The sequence below is a fragment of the Diceros bicornis genome, chromosome 11 (genome assembly GCF_020826845.1).
Source record: "Diceros bicornis minor isolate mBicDic1 chromosome 11, mDicBic1.mat.cur, whole genome shotgun sequence".
Lineage (NCBI taxonomy): Eukaryota > Metazoa > Chordata > Mammalia > Perissodactyla > Rhinocerotidae > Diceros > Diceros bicornis.
The window spans coordinates 78,171,501-78,197,252 of NC_080750.1; the positions used below are offsets into that span (position 1 = coordinate 78,171,501).

Consider the following 25,752-nt stretch of genomic DNA (forward strand, 5'->3'; position numbering starts at 1 on the left):
AGGATATTTTGAAGGCACTATTTTTCCTAATTATTTCCAACGTTATGTCCCTTTAACTCTTTTTAATCATTCTGCATCTTATTTGCTATTGGCTAATCATCTCACAGTAATTAAATAGCCCTCAGCTGAGTCCACCATGCCTCTTCAAGTGCCCCAGGCTGATGTCACTCTCATAGTTGACAAAAAGAAGCTGGGAAAACCTGTTTTGTGGCACTATTCTTAAGGATGTCTTTACTCTTACAATAATAAAGCTATATTTTTGAAAGGCACCAGTGGATTATAAAATCAAGTACTTGACCAATGTTGTATCCTCATTTTCCCTCCAGGGGGAGCACAACTTTCATGTGTAATGCAGGGCTGCTGCTTTATTGTTTTTTCCTTTCAAGATATTACTTGTAAAACATGTCGACGTAAATAATCTATAATCAATCTATAAATCAAATTGGGGTGAGTTTATTATGAACCAACTTTTGAGGACCATGGCCCAGGGCCTTCCTTCCCTAAAGAAGGAAGGGTACCAAAGAAGTGGAGTGTACAGAGCTGTTATATACCATCAAAGAGCATGTATCACATCAGATTGCAATGTCCCTTTCACAATAACCACAAGATCGCCCTGCCAGATTGCCCTGCCAGAATAGCTATTGATGGACACAGTGGGGAGGGCGTGGCTGGTGTCAGGTCTGTTGTCTGGAGCTGGGTGGTCACAGGATCAGTGCAGCAGTCAAATCCCAGCCTAGGGAGAAATGCTTATCCTAAAGGAAATGCCAAGGAGGGGGAAGTTGAATCCTTATCTTAAGGGCATTTATTCTTCTCTTTGGGACATGGCAAAGCAGATACACAACGCAGGTGACAGGCCCTTCTGGAAAAACAAACCCAGGCCAAATTTGTTTTACCCCAAACGGCTTCCTCCTATGTTCCAATATATCCTATTGCTTGCCATTTATTTATCATTTTCTCCCTTTTGATCTATAATCTTTTTATAGAAAGCATTTATGATCAAAATATTGTCCCTCGGCCCCAGAGTGGTTGCTGCCTGCCCTGAGTCCCTCATGTCCCTCGGTGCCAGGCTTTTATCTCATTTATTTGCCCAATTGTCCACCTTGGGGGGAATTAATTGGATATAGTGGACAAGCAAAGAGGTATATATATATTAATAGAGGAAGCATTTCAAGGGTTTTGGATTAATTTTAGGTTGTTGCACAAACATTGTGTATGTGCTTTTTATGAATCCTTGTATTTACGCTATTCACAATTATAGAACAAGTACAGTAACAATGATAATAATTTAACATCTTTGAAAAGATTAGTGTAAAATGAGTTCTTAGGCATAGTCCCTATGAAAAAAGGAAGTTGGTCCAAGGTTATAAGATCAATCGACCACCTCAGCTTTCATTACTCTAGCTTACATGACAGTCTTACAGCACTGAGTATAGAAAACAGCAATTAGTTTAAACATTATGGCTAGTACAAGAATTCCAAGAAGTAATAGAAATAGGAATTGCAATCCAGATGGAAAAAGGGAACCAATACCAGAAGGGAGACAACCAAACAACTCAAGACCGGGTGCAGGCTCGCTTCAGGCATTCACCTGCTTTTTCATGGGCTTTAGCAGAGACGACACATTATAAGACTCGTCAGGTATAAAAACACAGCATTCAGTTTGAATGATTGTACATGTACCACCTTGGGATGTAGTTAAAATATCTAAGGCCATTCTATTTTGAAGGACAGTGTTTTTATTAAAGACATTTTAGTATTTAATAAGGCAATTCCTGCTTGACTGTCATTAAGGGCTTCTGTATGTGATGTGACACCATTTAGCCCTAAAAAAGGAACAAATATAGCTAGCTGCTCGGTGGTCATACCAGGGGAACACTGAATGAGCCCGTCTGGCCTTAAGCAGAGGCAGGTTGGCAGCAATTGTCACTGTGAATCCTTCGCTGCATTTAAGGGAAGATCGGGTGCAGAGTTTTAGCTATCAGGCCAGTAGTCAAGGCCAGAGATTTGTTCTATACAACCATTAAGTTCTATTAGGAGCCACCCGATAAATGCCTGGACTTTAAGACCAGTCTGTTCCAAATCAATCACTTTCCTTAAGTATGATAGTATTCTGAAAATCTTAAATGTAACAATTATAAAATAGGTATACAGTTTAAGCATAACAAAGGTTTAAATGAGTGGATGTGAAGTTGGGAATATAGTCCTGGTCTGGAGTCTTGGGATAGCTGTCTACAACTGGTGTTGTCTTCTTCTCATCCTATTTTGGAGATATTTGCTCTCTTCCTATAAGGAGGAAGATACTAAACTTATTAGGCTTACTCAGTATGTTAAACTACATGGGAAGCATTGTCAGACAAGTGATGATAAACATGCTTAGGTGGTAGTTTGTGGGTAAATGTTATTGATATAGGCGTTTTAAAATTGTATAAAATTACTGAAATTCTGATCTGTCCTGGTTATCAGTCATAATTCTGGTTATTATTATTTTAAAGTGTCGTATGTCACAAAATTAACCAAATTTCTTTGTCAATTACCATTTTGAGGTCTTGTTTGCAGACTTATTTCTTTGCTCTAATGCTTTTGCAAAATGTTTCAACTTCAGAAAAATTCATGGAAAGGACTGTGACAGTTACACTGGAGTACAGGCTTCTGATAAACTTGCTGATCATAAAACTGAACTGGGTAAGAAATTACAGAAATCTGATGGAGAAACTGATGACTTCATGAGGCCGCTAACAAAAAGATTGGGATCAAAAATGGATTACACAGGACTGAATGAACTGATAACGATGATTATAATTTTTATGATTTTTTATTTGAAGTATTGTGGAATTTTTAATGTTTTGTTTTTTCAAATTTAAGGAAAACTTTTTCTCTTTTCTCCTGAGCTAGCTATGACTTATAGCAATTTGCTAAATGATACTTTTGTAAGCAATATTAAAATATTTCTCTTTTTCTCTCTACCTGATCCCTCCAGAATTTAAAAACTCTTAGTAAGTAAGTATTGTTGTTTTCATGGCAATATAGTTATTCGCATAAGTTCAATAAGAATCTGTTCTCCTTATAACAGGACACAATTGGAAACACTGGTTATATTACCAAGGCTGTGACTGGAACATCATATTTGCAATGTAGCCATACAGTTTAGAGGAATGAAGATTGGACTTTATGGAATAAAGCTATGTGGAAATATTGGCCTGGTACCTTATGTTCAATATTCCAAGCAGCATTTACTGGATAAGTAAAGAATGTCACTTATGTAGCAGGTACAAGGAACCTCGAAATATTTTGGGGGAATCTCGGAAGAGAGGAATTCACCCAAATGTGTAGGTATTGCAGGTGTGGGGAGAGAGGGAGAATCCCCCTATGCCCTTTTCCTTAAGGATTTTATGGCTGCCCAAATAATCAACAAGACAGGTTAGCAGGAGAAAATAATACCAAGTTTAATAACATGTATACATGGGAGAAAGCAGGGACACTGCGTTTCTCAACACAATAGCAGAAATTCTTGTTTTACATACCATGTTGAGCTAATGACAAAGGAGGATGTTCGGGGTGGGGGGAGTCAGTTACAGGAGATTACCAATAAAGCACAGTAAACAAGAGTAAGGCTGTTATACAGATTTAAGGCCTCACTTTTCACATTGATAAGTTTCTAGGAATGAGTTCATCCCCCCTCTTCCTAAATACAGAGAGGGAGATACCTTTACAAATGGAGATTTCCCTTATAAATGTAAATGTCTGTCTGGCAACTCCTTGCAGGGCCATCCAAAGAGTGTGGGTGGAGACAGAACTTCTGATAAGATGGGCTTGTTGGTGCCTTTTCTATTGTAACATCTATTTTACAATATATTACAGCCATCAGATAGAAGATCTGTTCCAGGAAGGAGTAACTACGTCAAATTCTTTAGGCAGTTAGTGGGGGAGGTCAAATGTCCTCAGAGAAAACAACCAAGGTAAAGAGATAGATTTCAGGGTGGCCAAATCTTGATCTCTCACATTATGAACTACAGTCCCTAAATTAAGCGTCACTCTTTATGTTGTACAGTTCCATGGGTTTTGACACACATATAGTGACACGTAGCCACCATTATGTACAGAACAATCTCACCACCCTAAAAATCCTCTGAGCATCAGATTAGCTCTTAGTGGCTTTTTAAAATATTAACAGTTGTCAGAATGACGTAAATTTTTACGACGAAAAATGTTCCACAGGTGCTAAGTTTTGTTAGTCTCACTATTATGATCACTATTAGAAATAATGAAAAAAATGAACCCCTATATAAATAGTAAAAATCACAGAATTTTAAAGATAAAAAAGATCTGGCAGTTTAGGAAATCCTACATTCTTCAAGACCCTGCCCTCCAGTCTCTCAGCTTTCTGTGTCATTTATCTGCTGACTCCGCTGAGCAGAAAGAAAGAAATCGATAAAGAAAAACAAAGCAAAAAACAAATTTTGGTTCTAAGTAGTCCTCTTGAGCCCAAGTTAATCAAGCATGGATTCTTTTTTACTTCCTATTTGCATCAGGAACATAATTACTAGCTAGAGCCTAATTTGAGAATATTCATTAGAAATGAAAGATGTCATATTTAAGAACAGAATGGAATTCACTGAGGCTTTATTCTTGGGATATTTGTAGGATTAAGTCAGGACATGCTGCGAGAGTGATAAATAAGTTCTATATATTTTTCTTCTCCAAGACCATGGATTTCAGCCACACTTTATACCCATGTACTTTGCAACAATGAAAAACAATTGAACACTGACCTTGAATATTTTGCCCTCAGATTCATTAGTCTTTAGAATATAAATTGAGCAATTTTATCTAGATGAGTGAAAGACTATGGAGACTTCTAGAATGTCACGTTAGGTCCTTTAGAAGTGAAGAATTGACTTTATAAAGCATTTCTATTCCTTCTCATACCTTGACAATAGTGCTACTATGACTCTGTTTTAAAGAGGATAATGCCAGGCTTTACTTTGATTTGCACCTTTTTGTTTTAAGTGCATTTACTTAACATTTCTCAGCCTCTTGAAAACTTTTATCATTAAGCTCAACCTTCATTTAAATCACCAGACCTATTTGATGAAGGCGACGTGAATATTTACTTGCAAACTCCTCAGAAATTACTGATTTAACCTTACTTCAGATGATCCATTGTAGAACTCAAACTGGATTTCCCAGGCCCCTCAGAACGGCTCATAACTCTGTGTTTGTACATTTATCTGGGAAGATATTATCCAAGGGTAATTGTTCTTCCCAAATGCTTTCTTTACCTCAAACAGCAATACTTCCAAAGTTTTAATGAAAATGTGGTCAATTTGGTGAAAACCAAGTGACTTGTTTGTTTTAGCATGCCAATGAGATTAAGAAAATAAGTATTTTAACTATTGTTATTGATTATAAAAATCAGAAATTAAGAAAACAAACTTCTTTGTCCAAAGACATTTCTGCAAGTGAAATCGTCGGAAAAACAGACAGCTAGCCTCCCATTTTAACCACTCAACCATAAGAAATGTAATATGGTGGGCAAACATGTGAGCGTTGTCACCTGCACGAGTCCCCAAAGCTGTGTCCCCATCACGGGCACAGATCAGGGGAAGGAGCCAGCAGAGGGGAGACAGCTGTGCCCTCAGTGTCCTTCCTTCCTAGGTCAGAACTCAGTCCCAGTTGCTCGCTGTCTAGTCTTCTGGGGAAGCAGAGAATTCTTCTGGGGACACGACACATCAGGTGTTAAGGATGTCATTCTTCTTTTTTAAACAAATGTTAGATCATGTAACGTACTTCTCAGGACAGGAGGAGCCGCCTCAAGGGAAGGCAGATTTTCTCCAGGAGCTGATGGTCATCCAGGGAGAGCAGAGTCAAGGACTGCAGAGAGCCAGCCCGCTTCCGCTCTCCCTCTCAGGTACACCTTGGACCCCACAGCTCCACCCCCCTCCCGGTGCCCCCCAGAGGTTCCCATTGTATCCTTGAAGGCCGCGCATGCGCAGGACTGGCTCTCAGAGCGGCAGAGGGGATGGCGAGCTGGAGAGCCCCGGGGAACGTGCACTGGAGGCGGGGTCCCTGTTGCGGAGGTGGCCTCCTCGGAGGTTTGTGTGGAGGGATGGGCGGTTTCTGGATCCTTCCTCCAGGATTTTCAGCGCTGGGGAGCTCTCCTTTCTGCAGTGTGGAGGAGCGCTGGGCAGGAAGCTGCGCTGAGGTAGGCGTTGGGCGGTGGGCTCGGTGTGGAGATCTCCACCGCAGATGGCGGGAGCGCGGTGGGGGGGGGGGTCGGCGGATGGGGCCGGGGGCCGGGGCTGCTGGCGGGCTGCCCCAGGCGGGGGAGCCCAACTCTGTCCCTTGGAGGAGCAGAGGAGTGCCGCCTGGCCGGCAGGCCCCTCTGCCTTGGCGGGGCCCCACCCTGGCGGGGCCTCCTGCCCACCCAGCGGAGGTGCAGGGGGCGGCAGGGAGTCGCCAGCCCTCTGCTCGCGCCCTTGAGTTCGTGCCCCCGGGGGCCCCGTCTAGGCCAGGTCTCTACATCCTTGGGTGAACACTTTCCTTCAGAAGATGGACTGTGGTCTGCGATCCTCTGCCTGACTCAGCTCAGGCTATTGGGTTCCTCATTGAGTTCTTTAAACAAATAAACGTTCTTACTTCCTTGGGACCACTTTTATAGAAAAGCCTAATCCCATTAATGGTTTCTGATAGTTGACTCTATATTTGCAAGGTGAACTTTGAAGCCTGTGAATTGTTGTAAACTGCATTTAATGAAAGGAGCTTTAAACAGTCTTTGGTGAAAATTATGTAGCTTCCTAATAATAATTCACCATATGTTAACATAGACTGATGACTGATCAATTGATGATTGACATAATGTGTACGGAATTTTGTTTTCAGTGGAAAGGTTTTTCTTGGCAGTTGGTGCTAAATTTAAAATCGGATAAGGAGGAGGTTTTTAGAAGTAGTATGTAGTGTGTGTTTTGTCTCCATACTCATTTACAATTGTAAGAATTTAGATTTGGAAAGCTCATAGAACAAGAATTTTCAAATTTTGATTTGGCTGAGAGGGTGAAAGGTTAAAAGGCCAAATACGGTAGGATTTCATTTATATGATATTCTAGAAAAGATAAACCATAGGGAAAGACAACAGATCGTTAGTTGCCATTAGTTTTAATATTTAGTTTATCATTTAGTTTAATAGTTTAATCATTAGTTTTAATATCTCTGATTAATAAAATACATTTTATTGATAGCAGCCTAATTATAGTTTTGGATGATACCAGAATTTAACAACCTATTAAATTCTGCAGTAGGAACAAATGATATGTTGGTTATAGGTGTCTTTGAAGTGTAAGTATTGTTGGTAATGAATCTAAATAAGCATTTTTGGATTGTGAACTACTGATTTTTTTACTAGATCCTGTTGGACATGGCATATTACAAGTTTCAAAAGGCTCTTTAAATTATTGTAGCAGGCTGAAGCTATTAAATTGTAATGTAAGATCTTTATAGATGAAACAGGCAAAAATACAAAAAGCCATTTATCTTTTTATCTTTGTTAAAAAATCAAGTAAATCTTACCATATACATGAATGACTTTTGGCTAGACAGACCTGAACTTGACAAGATGGACTCATTAGTATGGTGAATTTGTTTTGGAATGTTAAAATGGGAGAGGACATATGTTTTTCCTGAGGGTGACCCAAGTCAATATGGTAGGTTTCGCTGTTTATATGCTCTGAGTTACGATCTTGATTAAACAGCTTGTCATAGACGTACCAAGAAATTTGGGCCATTTTATGTATCAATATTTTAAGATATCCTATTTCCCTGATAGTTTCCAGTTTCAGGGTATCTGGGAAAAACAGTTTCTGAACATAGGTACTTTGGAATATAATTTTTGATTGTCGACTTATTGAATCATAGAATTGTGGAGTTGGAAATAATTTTAGTGGTTGTCGAGCCTAACCTCTTCATTTTCCAGGAAATGGAAAGTGAGGTTTCTCAAGTTAAGTTGTCCATAGTCTGACTGCTACTTAGTGGCAGAGTTGGAACTATATGCTCAGATGCTTGTCTCCAGATTCCTAGTACAGTGCTGTCTGTGCTACTTACTATTAAGTAGACAAACCAATGAGTTACCTTCCCAGATCACATATGTAGCCAGCAGGGTTGATTCTTTCCCATATGCATATTTCCTTTCTTTTTTAAATAACTACTAACCACAATTAACTCATTCCCATACCATGTTTAATGACTATACTTGTGTGTGTCTCCTCGAGCACACGTGGATTCCCTAGAATGGAAACCTGCCTGTGAGTGGATTGCTGGACAAGGGGCTGATGTGAATCTGCAACTTGACGAGCTGCAGCCAAATCATCCTCTGAAGTTTTAACAATTTCCATTCCCGCCAACAGTGTCTGAGTCATCCTTGCCCTGGGAATTGTCAGATCGGGATTGTCAGATTTTTAAAGTTTTGCCAATCTGATGAGTGAGAAATGATGTATTTGTTTTCCTCTTTGTACAACTGTTTTGACAAAAGCATAGAGCTGTGCCACTACCAAAATCAAGACACAGAACAGTTCCAGCACCCAGAACTCCCTTGAGCTGCTCTTTTGTAGTCAACTCTTCCCCCACCCTTAACCCCTGGCAACTGATGATCTGTTGTCTTTCCCTATGGTTTGTCTTTTCTAGAATATCATATAAATGGAATCCTACAGTATTTGGCCTTTTGAGTCTGGATTCTTTCATGTAGCACAATACATTCATTTTAGTGTTCATCCATGTTGTTGTCTGTATCAGCAATTCCTTCTGTTTTATTGCTGAATGTAGTATCGTGTGAATGTACCACAGTTTATCCATACAGCAGTTGTAGGACATTTGAGTTATTTTCAGTTTTGTCTTTTTTGACTATGAATAAAGCTGCTATAAATCTTTGCAAACAAGTTTTTGTGTGAGCATTAGTCTTCTCCTCTTGGGTAAGCACATAGAAGTGGAATTGCTGGGTCACACGGTATGTGTATGTTTAACTTTATTTTAAAAACTGTTTGTGGTAGCAAAGTCATGGCCCACAAAGATGTCCTAATCCCTGGAACCTGGGAATACATTAGTTTACTTGGCAAAGGTGAATTAAGTTTGCAGATGGAATTAAGGTTGCTAATCAACTGACTTCAAAATAAGGAGATTATCCTGGATTATTCAGGTGGGCCCAGTGCATCACAAAGGCCCTTAAAAGGGAAAGAGAAGCAGGAGAGTAGAAAAAAGATGCAACAAGGGAGGCAGGGCAAAAGAGGTGCAGAGTTCTTGGTCTTGAGGGTGGAGGAGGGGGGCCATAGGCTAAGGAACGTGGTGGTCTCTAGAAGCTTGAAAAGGCTAGGAAATTGATTAACATTTACAGTCCCCCCAAAAGAACTTAGCTCTGCCAACACCTTGATTTTAGTCCAAGGAGACCCGTGTCAGACTGCTACCCTACAGAACTGTAAAACAATAAATCTGAGTTGTTTTAAGCCATGAAATTTGTGTTGATTTGTTACAGCAGCATAACAAACTCCACTTTAAAACTGTTTTCCAGGGGCCGGCCCCATTGGTTAGTGGTTAAGTGCGTCCGCTCCAATACTGGCGGCCCAGGTTCGGATCCCGGGCATGCACTGATGCACCGCTTCTCCGCCCATGTTGAGGCCGCATCCCACATAAAGCAAATATAAAGATGTGCAACTATGACATACAACTATCTACTGGGGCTTTGGGGAAAAAAAGAGGAGGATTGGCATGAATGTTAGCTCAGGGTTGATCTTCCTCACAAAAAATAAATAAAACTGTTTTCCAAAGAGGCTGAACCACTTTGTCTTCCCACCAGCAATGTAGGAGTGTTCCAGTTACTTTCCACCCTAAATTAACACTTGGTATGTTTATCCTCTTTAATTCTAGTCATTCCAATAGGTACGTAGCAGTATCTCAATGTGGTTTTTATGTGCATTTTTCTCACGATTAATGACGTTGAGCATCTTTTCCTGTGCTTATTTGCCATCTGTGTATCTTCTTTGGTGAAGTGTCCAAATCTGTGCCCATTTTAAACTTGGATTTTCTTATTGCCGAGTTTTGAGAGTTCTTTATAGTCCTGTCAGATATGTGATTTGCAAAGGTCTTCTCCCAGTCTGTGGCTTGCCTTCTCCATCCTCTCACCAGTGTCTTTGGAAGGTCTGTGTAACGTAACTCGAGAGGCTCCACGTGACCTTATTGTCCTTCGTTGAGAAACAGAGTGAGGTTGGATCACCTGAGTCCAATCAGACGTTGATCAGAGTTGGGGCTGGGTCTCACTTTTAGTAAACCCAGCCCTTCCGCTTTCCCCTGTTCCTGTTTGCTGTGCTCCCCTCCCCCGCACAGGGGTCTGGTTCTAAGTCTGGTAGATCTCTCTCTCTTCAGGTTTGGGAGCCCACAGAAAATTCAGCTACAGCCTTCAGACATCTCAGCGCAGCTCTGCAGCCTCCTACCTTACATCGCTTCACAATATGGCAAATTCCCTGAGGGTCAGACTAGCAGTATGTTTGACTTAGGCCACTTCCACCACTTCTGGAGGTTTCACTTTGTTTTGTGGAAGCTTTTGGCCTAGATCCCCAGATTCCTGTGTGGCACCAAAACTTAGTACATGTGCTGTGATAAGAGCAGTTGTGTGTCTGAAAGCCCTCGGGTTTCCTCTGCCACACCAGTCCTGCAGAATCACTGCAAGTTTGGCTAGTTTCTCTTTTCCCTATCCGAGGCTCTGACTGAGCAAACCAGATCCTCAGCAGGCACCCAGAATCAGAAAACGCCTGCAGGGGAAAGAAAGATAAAAATCCTTGCCCACATAAAAGACTTTTTCTTCTTTTTGGAATTTTAGTTGGTTGATTCTGAAGTTCTCTGATGCTCTGAAAATATATTTATGATTTATCTGGCTTTGTCCAGTTTTGCAGCAAGAATGCTTTCCTGTCCTAGTCTCCTCTAAAACAGAAGTTCTCTTGTCATTAGTTTTTAACTCCATCAGTTATACATTGTCAATATTATTATTGTTTCATTAAGTCATGCTTTCAATGATTTATTCAGATGTGTAACCGTTTTTATCCTCACCATCCGTTTTTACCTCTTGGCATTTCTTCTTCTGTCAATTTCTTTCTCCTTAAAGTACATTCTTTTATAATTTTTAAGTTTTCTCCTTGAGGAAGATTAGCCCTGGGCTAACATCTTTGCCAATCTTCCTTTATTTTGTATCTGGGTCGCCACTATGGCATGGCTGATGAGTGGTGTAGGTCCACACCTGGGATCCAAACCCCCAAACTCAGACCTTGGAAGCGGAGTGTGCTGAACTTAAACCACTACACCAGGTGGCTGACCCCCTTAAAGTACATTCTTTAGAAGATCCTTAATGAGCATTTGTTGGTGGTAATACTCTTAGTAAGTGTTCCCATAAAAATATCTTTAAGTCACCCTAGTCCTTGAGATATGGTTTGATTGGATATACACTGAAAGTTATTTTCTCTCTGTACCTTGAATATTTAATCCAACTCTCTCTTGTCTTCCACTGTTAAGAAATGTATCATATGTCTAAATGTAAGTCTCCATAAGTGTTCTGTTCCTCTGTGGGGCTTTGAGTATCTTCTTTTTTATTTAGTGTTCTTTGCTTTCCCTGGATGGATCTGGCTCTAGATTTTTTTTTTTTTTAATTGTTCTTGAGATGTATTCAGCTTCCTGAACCTAGAGTAGAAGTCTTTTAGGAATTCTGTAAATTGCTGTTATTATGTGTCAATATTCCTTTAAATCATATATATTATTTCATTCAAAAATATATAAACATACACATTCATTATATAATCATTAAATATATATTTAATTCAATATATTATATTATTCAATATACTGATTTATATTATTCAAAAAATATACATATATTATTTATATATGTAGTTTCCTGTACTTGACCAAACTCAAGCCAGGCTCCTTTGAGCCCTATTCTTGTCTAGGCCTCGATCTTGGCCTATAATATCTACAGCCTCTCAGCACAAATGATTTCACCTCCCCACACACAATTTATAAGACTTAAAAACTGACATAGTTTCTAACAGCTCAAATCCACATCCTTAGGATGACCACTGCCCCCTTAAAGTGCCTGCCTGAGAAAGCTCAAGGCAGCAATAAGGATTGACTGTTCTGGCCAACACTCGATCATTGGACCCTGACATTCCTTTCTTAGAGCATTTACCCAAAAGTGCTTACAACTGTGAATCTTTCCTCTGTCCTTTTGAGTTGTATGTGTGTCTCCTATAACTCAGGAGTGCATTTCTCAAGGTCCTGAGAGCCATTGGAGGACAGGGTGTCTGTCTCCCAGACTCTGTGAGAGCAGAGAAGTGAAACTTTGATCATTTCCAACTAGCAGACACAACTGGCCAGATCACATTGCACTGACCAACACTCTGTAACTTTCCCCTCCCTGACTCTACTGAGCCCCTGCTCACTCCTCTGCCTGCTTCCTCATTCTCCCTTTCAAATGCCCAGTCACCTCTGTACAAATCAAATTGAATTCAGTTCATCCTGTTCCTTCTTCCCTATTGCAGTGGTATATGCCTGATTAAAATCTGTCCTGACCACTTTAACTAGAGCCTGGCTTTGTGTATACTGTACATTTAACACACATACAGATAATCCCATGCATATGCATACACACGCATATACAAACACAACCTTGGGCCCTCCAGGACCAGTTAAACTGACCCCATCTTATCAACAGAGTATTTAAGAGTTTTCTTTCAGGAACTGAGACCCCTCGTCCAGTTCAGACCAGTTGGGACCACCAACTCATCAACTGGGAGTTCACAAATGCTTTATATGTGACGTTTTTGACATCAAGGAGCTAAAAACTCCATTCTCCGATCATGGTAACACTGCCAATTTGTGAACACACATCCGATGAAGAGCCATGAAGCTTGACTTTGCTTGTGCAGATCATCAATTCCCTCACTTCTCCTTACTTCCAATCATGTACCTCCACATGTCAGACCACCCTGCCCTTCATCCCATAAATTGTGCCCCAAGCCCTGGATCAGGGCTTGAGATCTGAGACAGACACATGCCCTCTGTCTCCTTGCAGATCAATCTCACAAAATAAAGCTACACTTCATTTCCCAAAAGCTGATGCCAGAATAATTGGCTTTTTTAATGTGCATTGGGCAAAAGAACCCCAATATTGTGCAGTAACATCAATACATATATATACACTTACTGGTTGTTTTCTCTTTTTTATTTTCTTTGCTGAGGAGGATTCACCCTGAGCTAACATCTGTTGCCAATCTTCTTCTTTTTGCTGAGGAAGATTCACCCTGAGCTCACATCTGTGCCAGCCTTCCTCTATTTTGTATGTGGGTTGCCACCACAGCCTGGCCACTGATGGGTGGTGTAGGTCCACGCCCAGGAACTGCACCTGGACCACTGAAGTGAAGTTCTCTGAACTTAACCACTAGGCCATGGAACTGGCCCATCTCTAATTGTTTTGAAGATGTTACTAGATATGCAGTTGAAGTTTCACTATGATCTCTGGATTTCCTTGCTGCTCCTTTAGTCCCTCACTTCAGTGTATGTGTTTTTTGCTCCATCTTTCATGCTAGAGAAATTCCTCAAATATCAAGTGGTCCTTGGCTACCTGTTCATATGTTTGTGATGGGAAGAAAACAGCTGAGTAGGATCTCTGTGGGCCTGATGGAGCCTGTGAATGTCTGGACTCAATGTTTCTTCAGGGGTGTTGAGTGTTGAACTAGTAACAGGCAAACAATGTTGGTGCCCACACTGATCTCTAACAACTTACTTATTCCACACATTCCCACAATGACAGACATCCTCTGAACATGTGGAAATGCTGACAACACACACCCACACCCACATACACACTATTTGCAAATGACCAGCAGCATTCACACTGTAAACTACACGATAATGAACACTGATACTCAGAAGACACACACAGACACATACAGACCACTCACTGTCTCAGAGACCACAGTGACTTGAACTCTCTAAACACACACACATCAACAAAACACACTTTCACATAGATGCCATAATAGCCATGCACCCTGTTACCATACAGAATTGCTGAACACACACACATCCACACAACAAGGAACGTGGTTGTGCACGAGTGGGCTTGATCAAGAGGTTTTTCACACCTCAGCATCAACATGGACACCCCAGGGCGAGAGAGAGGGGCAGAGGGCACAGGGAAAAAATGTGGGGAGCTGTCAGGAGGCACTTGCATAAAGCACATATGATACCTACAAAGCTGGTTGCTAAATGACATATGACTCAAGGGTATGAGGACCCAAAAGGATCTGAAATGGTACAAAAAAGGTGACTGATACAAACCCATCACAAGATATTTAAATGTAAGGAACAGTGATATTTTAAAAGGCACTGAAGAGAGTGCATCAAAGCTTAGATATAATTCCAAACAATTAATGACATGGAATTCTGGCCAAAGAACAGCCATTATTGCTGTTAAAATTCCTATTTAAATGTTTCTTATAAAATTATAGAAATATTCCTTGAAAAATGACAAATATTCATTGGTTTAAAATATTTAAAACATTTCAGGATAAAATTACTGCAGGTTCCACTTTTTTTTTTTAAAGATTTTATTTATTTATTTTTTCCCCCCAAAGCCCCAGTAGATAGTTGTATGTCATAGCTGCACATCCTTCCAGTTGCTGTATGTGGGACGCGGCCCCAGCATAGCCGGAGAAGTGATGCGCGCCCGGGATCCAAACCCGGGCTGCCAGCAGCGGAGCACATGCACTTAACTACTAAGCCACGGGGCCGGCCCCAGGTTCCACTTTTATTGAGTAGCTTTTCTTGGGCAGCTATAAGAGCTGGACAAAGCACACAACAGCTGTTTGGAGGGTTGTAGAACATCCTGTGCAAACAGGACTTGGGGGTCTACAATCTCTGAGACAAAGGAAACACAAGATTGTGAGCACCAGCTCCATGCGGCTTCTCCCCTAAGGCATTTGCTATTTCAATGGTGAGAGAAGAGAGTCTGAGCAGAAAGAGGAGGAAAAATGAACTGAAATTTGGTTCCAGCCAAGTCCAGTAACTTCTGCTTCCAGTCAGATGTGGTAAAGGCAGAGCAACAGTTAAACATTGATTTAATAAATACTATATGTTTGAAAACACCAAAGGGATGTGGAAGCAAACAGGACTAGATGAAATAAAATTTCAAAAAGGAAAGAGCCTTTTTAGGTGAGATTGCCAGACATGCCCTCACCCGGGGGAATTTGCTTAATCTGGACTCTGATAATCAGACCTGTCTTACCAAAAGACAATTGTAAGTACAGTCTGTCAGAATTGATCTATGTTAGCTTTTAAATAGCACAAGTTTTCTTTGACTGTTAATTTTTACTGCCTCCACTAGGAGACTCTATGTAGGGAAAGACATTGTATCATTTGCCACATGATCTCCAGAACATTCTTCAGTTTGGGCTGTATGACTTCTATAAATATTTGTTAATTGTTGGTTTCATGAATGCTATGGACTGAATGTCTATGTAATCCAATTTCATAAGTTAAAATCCTAATCCCCGACGTGATGGTATTTGGAAGTGGGGCCTTTGTGAGTTAATTAGCTTAGATGAGGCCATGAGTGTGATGCCCCCATGATGAGATTAGTGCCCTTACAAGGAGATGGAGGGCCAGAGCTCTCTCTGCCAGATGAGGGTAGAGCAAGAAGCTGTCCTTCTGCAAAACAGGAAGAGAGCTATCACCAAAAGCCACTCAGCTTGAACCTAGATCTTGAACATCCCAGTCTTCAGAACTGTGAGGAATGCACTTCTCTTGTTAAGAGTGCCCAGTCTAGGGATGGCCCGGTGGTGCAGTGGCTAAGTGCGGGTGCTCTGCTTCGTGGCCCCAGGGTTCATAGGTTCAGATCCCGGGCATGCACTGATGCACTTCTTCTCAAACCATGATGTGGCAGCGTCCCATATAAAAAGTAGAGGAAGATGGGCAAATACGTTAGCTCAGGGCCAATCTTCCTCAGCAAAAAAGAGGAGGATTGGCATCAGATGTTAGCTCAGGGCTGATCTTCCTCACACACACACACACAAACACACACACACACACACACACACACACACACACACACACACAAAAGCCAAAGATGCCCAGTCTAGGGGTCTGCCCCATGGCCTAATGTTTAAGTTCAATGAGCTCCTCTTCGGTGGCCTGAGTTCGGTTCCTGGACACAGACCTATACCACTCACCAGCAGCCATGCTGTGGGCATGACCCATATACAAAATAGAGGAAGACTGGCAAGGATGTTAGCTCATGGTGAATCTTCCTCAGAAAAATATAAATAAATAAAGTGCCCAGTCTATGATATTTTTGTTACAGCATCCCATACTGACTAGGACACTGACTGTGTGAATAAGTTCATTTAGATTGACGATCCTTCTTCTACATGACACGTTATTGTCAATCATTCCTAAATTGATGTGAGTCAAATTTCCCTTAAGATCATAAAGATGTTAAGACCCTTCTCCCTAGTTATGCACATATTGATACACATGAAAACATGTTGCGTCAAGTGCTTTATTGACAACTTAGTCTCACACTAGATCTTATTGGCCTTCAGTGAACCTCAGTGTTACAGTCAGTGTATTCCCCAAAGGGCAATAAAGGAAAGTCCCTGGACTGAAGAGGAGTCGGTATCCATCGTGCAGCTCCTGCCCTCTGCCCAGTCAGCTCCAGGGCAGGGTCAATTTACAAGATAGGCTTTTTTCCAGGCAGCTCTGTGTTTCTCCCAGCCTGTTCTCATTTAGGATGATCTCACCAGGAGGAATGAGTGGAAATTTGGAGGGAAGAGCTACAGAAGGCATCTCCCAGGGGAAATTCTTTGTGGTTACATGACCTAGAATATGGACACCTGACTGCTCTAATGTGTCCTGAAAATGGAACCCTTCCCATGTCTGCCATATCCTTCCATGTCCTCTTTCCCCTCCATCTCTCTGTTCTTGGTGGAAAAATTCCCTTGGCAACGACAATAAAAAAATGAAGGTAGGGAATGGCCCATTTCCAGTCTCAGAATTCTGTGAAATTTTACTGCCTATCCCCAGTCTCCCAGGACTGACACTCTTTTTATTCTTTTAAGATTAGATTACATTTTAATCTCCTTTAATCAGAGTTTTCTCTCATCCTTGTTATGTATATACATGTTCTAATACATAATATTGAAAACATTATTTTTGGCCCTACAATTTCCAGATTCACTCATAGTTGTTTTCTGATGGAAGCATGCATTTGTAATTATGTTTATAACTCCATTAACTATAGAAATGACTAAATGATGAGTAGTAATGTACTAATACAGGAAAATGGTCCATTTTTATTCAACATAAAGTTTCATGTTTTCATCAAGACAAATACATGAATACTTAATTGTTCAGCAAAAACTCTGTGTACAAGTAAGCAATTATAAATCTATTGGAGTTGGTTTACCTTGTCGATTATTCCTTGTTTCCGAATTGTGCATTCAGAATTTCCATGAACCCATTAGAATCCTGCATCTTTATCCTACCATTTTATTTTTTTTGTTATAATTTTTATTTATTTATTTTTTCCCCCAAAGCCCCAGTAGATAGTTGTGTGTCATAGCTGCACATCCTTCTAGTTGCTGTATGTGGGACTTGGCCTCAGCATGGCCGGAGAAGCGGTGTGTCGGTGTGCGCCTAGGATCCGAATCCGGGCCACCAGCAGCGTAGCTCTCGCACTTACCACTCAGCCATGGGGCCAGCCCTATCCTCCCGTTTTAAATACTAGGTAATTGACAAAAGTCCACATGACTTGTTCAGTTGTGTGCTAGTGGATCCTTTGTAGGGTGTCTTCCCAGTTACGTTTTCAAATGATCATCGACAAAAGTCCACATTACTTGTTCAGTTGTGTGCTAATGGGTCCTCCGTAGGGTGTCTTCCCGGGTACGTTTTCCAATGTGAACTCCAGCTGATGGCCTTGTGACACTGATATAAATACTGGTGTCTCCACAGATCATGGGGCCAATGATGTGTGGTCCTTTAGATAGTCATATATAACCTAATACTTTTCATCCTATTAGTGTAAGGAATTCTATGGTAAGTAGATTGGTGACAATTAACAAAAGATGATTGATTATGAACATGCTGTTAGGGAGAAAAATTGAACCTCTGGGTATAAAGGTTTACTTTTTATGCAATTAATCAGCCGCCCTAACAAACCCTGTTTATAGGCAGGTCTATATACATATATATATTAGATTAAGATTATGTCACCTATTAGTTTGAATGTGCTTTTGTAAAGTATGCCTTGTTTCTCTTGCCCTTTCGTACTGGGAGAAATATGGAATAGCTAGAAACTGACTGGATTACTCTGGTCTGAACTCAGATCATGTAGGGCTTGAATCGTTTAACAAATGAGCGATTAATGGCGGCTACACCACTGGGATCTCCTGATCCAACATCGCGGTCATACACCCTATAGTGGATATGGACAGTAAAATAGGACTGTGCTGTTTTCCCGAGGGTAACTTGTTCTGTTGATCAATATTTTGGATCAATAAGTGATAAAATATTTTGACTAGCTGGTCTAGATTTTAATCACTCAGAGGTTATTTTATTCTCTGAGGTCACCCCAACCAAAATTGTTAGTCCCTTTAAGTTTTGTTAGCCCTTGATTTGGCTTACCTTTGATTTTTTTTAATTAATTGGAGCTCCATAGGGTCTTCTCGTCTTTGTCATTCCCGCCTCTTCAGGGAAAGGTCAATTTCACTGATTAAAAGTAAGAGAGAGTAAAACCCTTGAGTGGCCGTTCATACAAGTCCTCATTTAGACAACAAATGATGATGCTGCCTTTGCAGGGTCCAGTCACTGTGGCCTTTACACCGTGTCACTGGGCAAGCAGTGCCTGTAACACCAGAAATGCCAGAGGAGATGCTTTTGGTAAACAGGTGGGGGTTGTGTTTGCCGAGTTTCTTTTACTTTTTTAAATCTTTGCTTGAATGCCTACCTGTGTTGGGTTAACAGTTAATGTAATAAATAATTATTGGGTTGAATTTATTTTATTGTTAACTTTCGGTGATTATCTATCTGTTCTAAGATTATGCAAGGAGAAATAATTCTTGTTCCTCATAGTAACAGTACTACTTCTATGAATTAATAGATTAATGCAGTATTAGATTAGGAGTTAGTTTCTGAGATTGAAATTAAGATAAGTATATTGTTGCACCTGAAGGCTTTCTTAATTGGTGGCTGAATTTAGGCCAACTAGTGTATTGTTTGTACTCCCTCTCTAAGGAAGGTTGTATCCTGTATCTAAAAGGCTGTACCTCTTTAGGGCTGAGTCTGGGGAAGGCAGGAGGCTGGACAAGTGTGGAGCTGGCTCTGGCCCAGAGGGATGAGCAAGAGACACAGGACACCTGCTGCCACACACAGCCACAGCAGACATCACCAATCAGTCACGACATGCTGGGCTGCAGAGCCCAGAGAGCCCACCAGTCCTCAACAAGTTGCACACGGAAGCCACTCCCGGGCAGAGCAGGGGGCAGTGATGAACCCATTTGCCATCCCAGCTCCCCTAAGACGTGCTCCAGGCCTCCTTTCCCCACTTACTCCGCCAGCTCCTCACTGTCCTCGGGACTCAGGCCTTCAAGGCCCGCCAGCAGGCTGCTCCAGCACTTCTCCTTCCTTACCATCGCCTCCCCTCTCTGCTCCCACTCTAGTTCCAGGGCAAGTTACCTGTGGCTCCTGAGTGATGCTCCTTGGCCTGGAAGGGCCTTCCTTCACGTCATCCACCCTGTGCATGCCTACTTACCCTTCAAGACTCGACTCCAGTGATGCCTCCTCAGGAAGCCCTCCCTGACGCTCCATCTCCCTAGGCCTGCTCTGGGCCACCACTCTGCCTCCTGCCCACATCTGTCACTGCCTGGAACCTTGCTGGGCCCCATTCTCTGGTCTTCACGTGTACCCCAGCCCCTCAGGTGGGAAGGAAATTCTTAGGCTCAGGGCAATGGAGCAGATTCCTGGACTGTGGTGACACTGCCCACCCCAGGAGAGGTCATTCTTTGGGCCTTTTCCAGCTTTGGCCCATTGCAGCTCAGCTGGAGCCAGGACACAGGGAGGCTGGCTCTGGGCCCAGCAGATCACAGCGTCGGCTTAGGGAAAAGTTACAGGGGGCCACACAGAGGGGCTCGGGACAAAACTCCAAGTCGATGATACCCTTGCTAAGGGCAGCAGGGGCCAAAGGCAGCTGCACAGGCCACAGGAAGTGCTGGCGAGCTTTTCATCTGCTCCGAGAGTCCCAGGGCTGGATAGAAGGAACTCAGGAGGCCCATCTGAGGTGCAGGTCACCTCGGGGGCATGCAAGCAGAAGCTGAGGGTCCCACAGCAAGTGGAATCTGAAGAGGTGACCCTCAAACTCCTTGCGGCACTAACGTTTCTGAGTTGGAAGTCAGTCCCCTCAGTCACAGCCTCTAGCTGCCCCCTCACAGGGTTGTGCCTCACAAACACCGCTCCCAAGGAGAGTGGAGGCTGAGGGTGAAGGCAACCTCCTACCCGTGAGAACCGCTGTGATCACGGCCTCCCACAAGGGGCTAAGGATGATGAGCAAGGGACAGAGGGACTGACCCACATGACTTCCCCTCGGATGCTGAACATGCTTGTGATTCACCAGGCCAATCAGTATCTGTCCTTCTCCTCCACTCCTCTCTCCCCAAAAGGACATGTCAGTGTTTACTATGACATCCAAAGACACATCAAGGGCATCTGGGAAGAATCATGTGTACATCTGGAGAGAAGGGAACTGTGAAAACCAGTAATATCTGCATCCATGTGTGCAGATACCGACATCTACATACAGCTGTCACATTCTTCCAGCAGCCCTGGAATACTCCACAATCATGCTGGCAGGTTTTGGCACATAGTAGCCAAACGAACTGGTGGTGTCCCCAAGTGCCACCACTGCTGGGGTCTACCTTGAGATTTGGGGGAGGCAGGGTGCCATGCCCCATCTCACAAAAGTCTGGCTGGTGTCCAGGAGGGTCTCACAGCCTTCGACAATCATGCCCTCCATGGCTATGTTTTCCTGGATGCTCTTTGTCTTGTTTACTTCATTGTACATTATCCTGTCAGGACAGAAAATGTCAGAGACAGGCTGCCCCCGTCTCTCAGGGAGAAGGGAATGCCGGGCGTCTGGCCAGACCTAGGAAGAAGGCCCGGCACCCAGGATTCTCAGGTGGAGCCTGTGGTCACAAAGGGGGAGAGAGCATGCATATTGAATGCCCGCTCTGCCGGGCACTCTATGGGCATGGTATCACATCATCCTTCTCATAGCCCAAGGAGACAGGTGTTGGAAATGGAAATGGAGATTAACAGCTAGAAAGCAGGTCTGATTTAAAAGTTTGAACCACGTGGAACTGAGACGGCAAAACTGGGAGGACAGGAGTATAGGAAACAACCTTTCTTCATTACTCTGCCCCCCACACCACTACTGGCCTTATCTCCATCCATAGAACTCCACCCACCCATCCTTCCTCAGGGCCTTTGCATTTACTGTCTCCACCCCTCCCTCAATGCATGTTATATAGCTGCTTCCTTAATGTTCAGGTCCTGGAATGGCTTAGTTTTGGAGCACCTGGCAATCCAGCTGGCTCAATGAAAGTCTGACTCCCGTAGGCTCCAGCATGTTTGGTGGGAGCAAGACACACCTTGTCCCTTAATGTGAGAATAAGGACAACTCTCCTATTTGTCCTGTTCTGACTGCCGCAACACCCCTCCTCCAGGAGGTGGCGCCATTTAACTGCTTTTTAAAAATAGCATTGGTGGTGGGGCCGGCCCCGTGGCTTAGCGGTTAAGTGTGCACGCTCCGTTACTGGCGGCCCGGGTTCGGATCCCGGGCGCGCACCGACACGCTGCTTCTCCGGCCATGCTGAGGCCACGTCCCACATACAGCAACTAGAAGGATGTGCAACTATGACACACAACTATCTACTGGGGCTTTGGGGAAAAAAAGGAGGAGGATTGGCAATAGATGTTAGCTCAGAGCCGGTCTTCCTCAGCCAAAAAAAAAAAACAAAAGGATTAGCGTGGATGTTAGCTCAGGGCTGATCTTCCTCACACACAAACAAATAGCATTCGTTGGAAAAGAGGCCTGTGAGTTGCCAACTTTGTTAAGAGCCTTGGTGGGTTTTCAGGAGTCTTAGGAAGATAGTAATTTTGTGGGGATGAGCATCTGGAGAAAGTACCCCACTTACTCCAAGAAAAGCACAAATGTCTTATTTGTCTGCTGATGCCTCAAATTCTACAACCACGACCAGATCACCAAGAGGGCTGCTTAATATGCATGGCTTCCAAAGTTCTCTAGTAGACACTGTCCAATTTAACCCTCCCAGCAAAGAGAGATGACACTGGTCGAGCTGGATCGGTGATTAACGAACTCAGCGATGAGCCAATTACTGGGCCCCTCTGACCCTCAGTGTGCTCACCTGTAGAATGTCGGAGTGAGGATGGAAAAGAATGCATTTCACGTGCTGACCTCAGGCCCAGCACACACGGCAGGTGCTTGAGTAAAGGGCCGTGATCACTGTTGCTAGTATCACTGGTTGCAAAGGTGTTATTATCCAACTATTATTACCCGTTGTTTTCTGGCTATCAGACTGTGGCATGGAGATGGAGTCTCTTCCTTAGAATCCTCAGTCCCTCCCTCCCAGCAATGCTCTTCTCAGCAGCCCAGTCCCTAGCCCTCTTCTGGAAGGGTCGGGGCACAGGGAGGCACCATTCAAGGATATGCTAGTTCTCTGGATAGGGATTCATTTTTGGAAGTTAGCAAAGGTAAACAGAACCATTTCTTTTGACGATGGTGGAGATTTTGCTGAGGAGGGCTGTATTTGCTACAAACAAGGGGGCGATCCCACAGTAGCAACACTAGTTTCACTGTTAGACAAGTGCCAGCTGCAGCTGCTCAGGACCCCTGCCAGCCCCGGCTGGGTTTTGTGCTGAAAGCCACACCGTCCACGCAGCTGGGGAGGAGTTCCCAGGGCCGCAGTCTACCGGGGCAGCTGGAATTGACAACCTGGGTTACAGTGAGCCCAAGAGATGAGGTTCAGGAGAAAAAGCGGGACAAAGGCCAGAGGTAGGAGAGAGTCAGCCCCAGGGCAGGAGTGTTTCTGAGCACAGCCAGGGAGGGTTTGTTATCTGATGGCTTCCTGCAGGGCTGGGAGCTTTCCTCAGTCCCCCAAGGGAGAGAGAGAGGAGGATGAAAGGGCTGCTGTCAGGGCTATAGGAAAACCCTCCTCTGTGCCACTAGGGGTGTGTTCAGGCCAGATGCAGGGGATCAGGTGATCAGATGAGTAGGCTTCGGGAAAGGGGATCGGGATCTTAGGATAAATGCCTTGGCACTCATGTGCCTTCCTTGCTATGGCCCGCACCGGGACAGGGCATGCCACAGGGATGAGGAGCCTCGTTGGAGTCCCAAGTCTTCTCCTTGGGGAAGTGTGCAGGATTTGGCTCCTTGGGTCATGAGAGGACTGGGGTCTCCACCCCACAATGGTTTTTGTTAGTCTACAAACACACTCTGATTACATCTGCTCCCTGAATGAACCCCCACTCCGCAGCCTGTGCCCTGCCCTAGTCCAGCCTGGTCCTCCCTCTGCCCAGCTGGGAGACGTGGCCCTACTGGCTGCCTTTTGCTGGGCTCGGGAAGCCATTTAGGGCACTGAGTGGTTGGCAGGGCTGGGTACTGGATCCTACATGCTGCAGACCGACCCTCCTTTGCAGATTCTGGCAGCCCATCGTTGAGTACAAGGCTGCTCATCATCTCTTAGCCTCCATAAGGTGCAGACCCCAGGGCTCAGCTCTTGGTACGCACCTCGTTCCTGCCTAAACCTACTCCCTTGGTGATCTCACCAGTCTTGTGACTTTAAATACCATCTCGAGCTGATGGCTCCTGAATGGCTCACTCCCTTACACTTCAGACTCAAACGCCCTCCTCCATCTTGTCCCCTCCACCACTGTTGTCCATCTCAAGCTCAACATGCCCCCAGTCAAGATCCAGTGAAGCAAGAAAGATTTCCCCTCCACACCTGCCCATCCTGCCAGTTTTTCCATCTTGGTTAGCAGCAACTCCAACCTTCTGCTTGCTCAGCCAAAAACTGTCGAATCACTCTTGCCTCCCATCTTCTCTCTCCCCACATCTAATGCATCAGAAACTCCTGTTGGTTCCATCTTCAAAACACACCCCGAATCTGAACCTCCTCCTCACCTCCACTGCCACCACCTGGTGCAGGCCACCGTCAACTGCTGCCTGGGCTGTTGTAGGCGCCTCCTCCCTGGTCTCTCTGCTTCTGCCCCGGCAGAGGAAGGATCCCCCTGGGCTTTGGAGACTGAATGAGGGGCAGCGGAGGGGCCTTGACCAGAGGGCTGGGGCCTCTGACACTGGAAAAGTCAGGCGTTTGTCCATCCATGACACTGCCTGCTGTGACTGCACCCTTGGGCACATGAAGGCCCATCAGCCAGGACTCCCTCTGGGGCTCCTATACCACAGGTTGTGAGACACTGACACTGGAGAACAGGGGAAGTTGGCAGAGTGTCTGCGAGTCCCTGGGCGGATCCCTGTTCTGGCAGATGGGCCCACGTGAGTGCCCAGGGCCCTTCCTCAAACCCCATCTGTGCCAGGGACAGCACACCACCCACACCATCCCACCAACTGCCCCCTGAGCTTGAGCTGTGAACTCCTCAGATTGCTCCGGAGACCCTGCTTCCAGGTGGGGCAAGCTGGGGGTGCCCCAACCACCACCGCTTGGGATCCTAACCTGAACATGATATTTTAGCATCTGGGGCTCAGGAAACTCCTGCTGGGGAGCATCCTTAGCCCTGGCCTTTCCACTGATGGGGGCACCCCGGAGCCGGGCTCACCCAGACAGCTCCCCCAGTTTAGCCCTGGCATCGTCCAGTCTGTTGGCTCTATGTGCTCGTGAAAAGTGGGCCAGGAGCTCATGCAGTGTCAGAATGTGCCTGGGAATCTGCGGCAGGGAGAGGCAGGGGGACAGGGACAGAGGCAAGGAGAGAGACAGTGATGAAGTAAGTCAGAGAGAAAACAGCAATGTAGAGAGGGAGAGAGAGTGACCAAGTGGACGGAGAATGGTTCTCTCAGCAACCAGCACTCTCATGAGCAGGGATGAGGACGGACACCCACAGCACTTCTGATCTCAACTCTAATGTGGAGGATCTTCCAGGGTCTTGTTTGGGGCAAGAGCCCAGATCTTGATGCTCTAAGCCAGCAGGAGAAAGGGCCTGGAGGTGGGCTCAGTACCAGGAGCTCCCGCTCACCTTCCCACACTGCATGCTCTGCGGAGCTGGACAACCCTGCGGTCTGCTGGGTCAAGGGCTGGCCCTAACCCCATTCTCCAGGCAGCTCAGAGCTGGGGCCTGTTAGGGTCTGGGCTCTCCCGGCCATGGCTCCATGGTGCCCCCAGCTGTGGCTTGTTCCCAGCTGGGGCCCTCACTGCCATGGACCCCCAGAAGGCTCCCAAGGCATGTGCCCTCAAGGACAGGGCTAGGTGTCAGCTGGAACATGGGGTCAGTGAGGAAGATCTCCAGAACTCTCTCCTTGCAGTCAGTTTGGCCTCATAGTGCTTCAGCAGCTTGTCAAAGTCACTGTTCTGCTTGCAGTGGGCCAGGATCTGCAGGCTGTACTGGTAGCTGGAGACCAACTCCTGATAGAAATTGACCATGGGCAGC

At 44.3% G+C, this 25,752-nt stretch overlaps 1 protein-coding gene across 5 annotated transcripts in view; it reads left to right on the forward strand.

The window, feature by feature from the left end:
- Window positions 1-25,752, forward strand: part of LOC131411589 (ral-GDS-related protein-like) — a 259,398-nt gene that overhangs the window by 69,156 nt on the left and 164,490 nt on the right. The window lies entirely within an intron of this gene.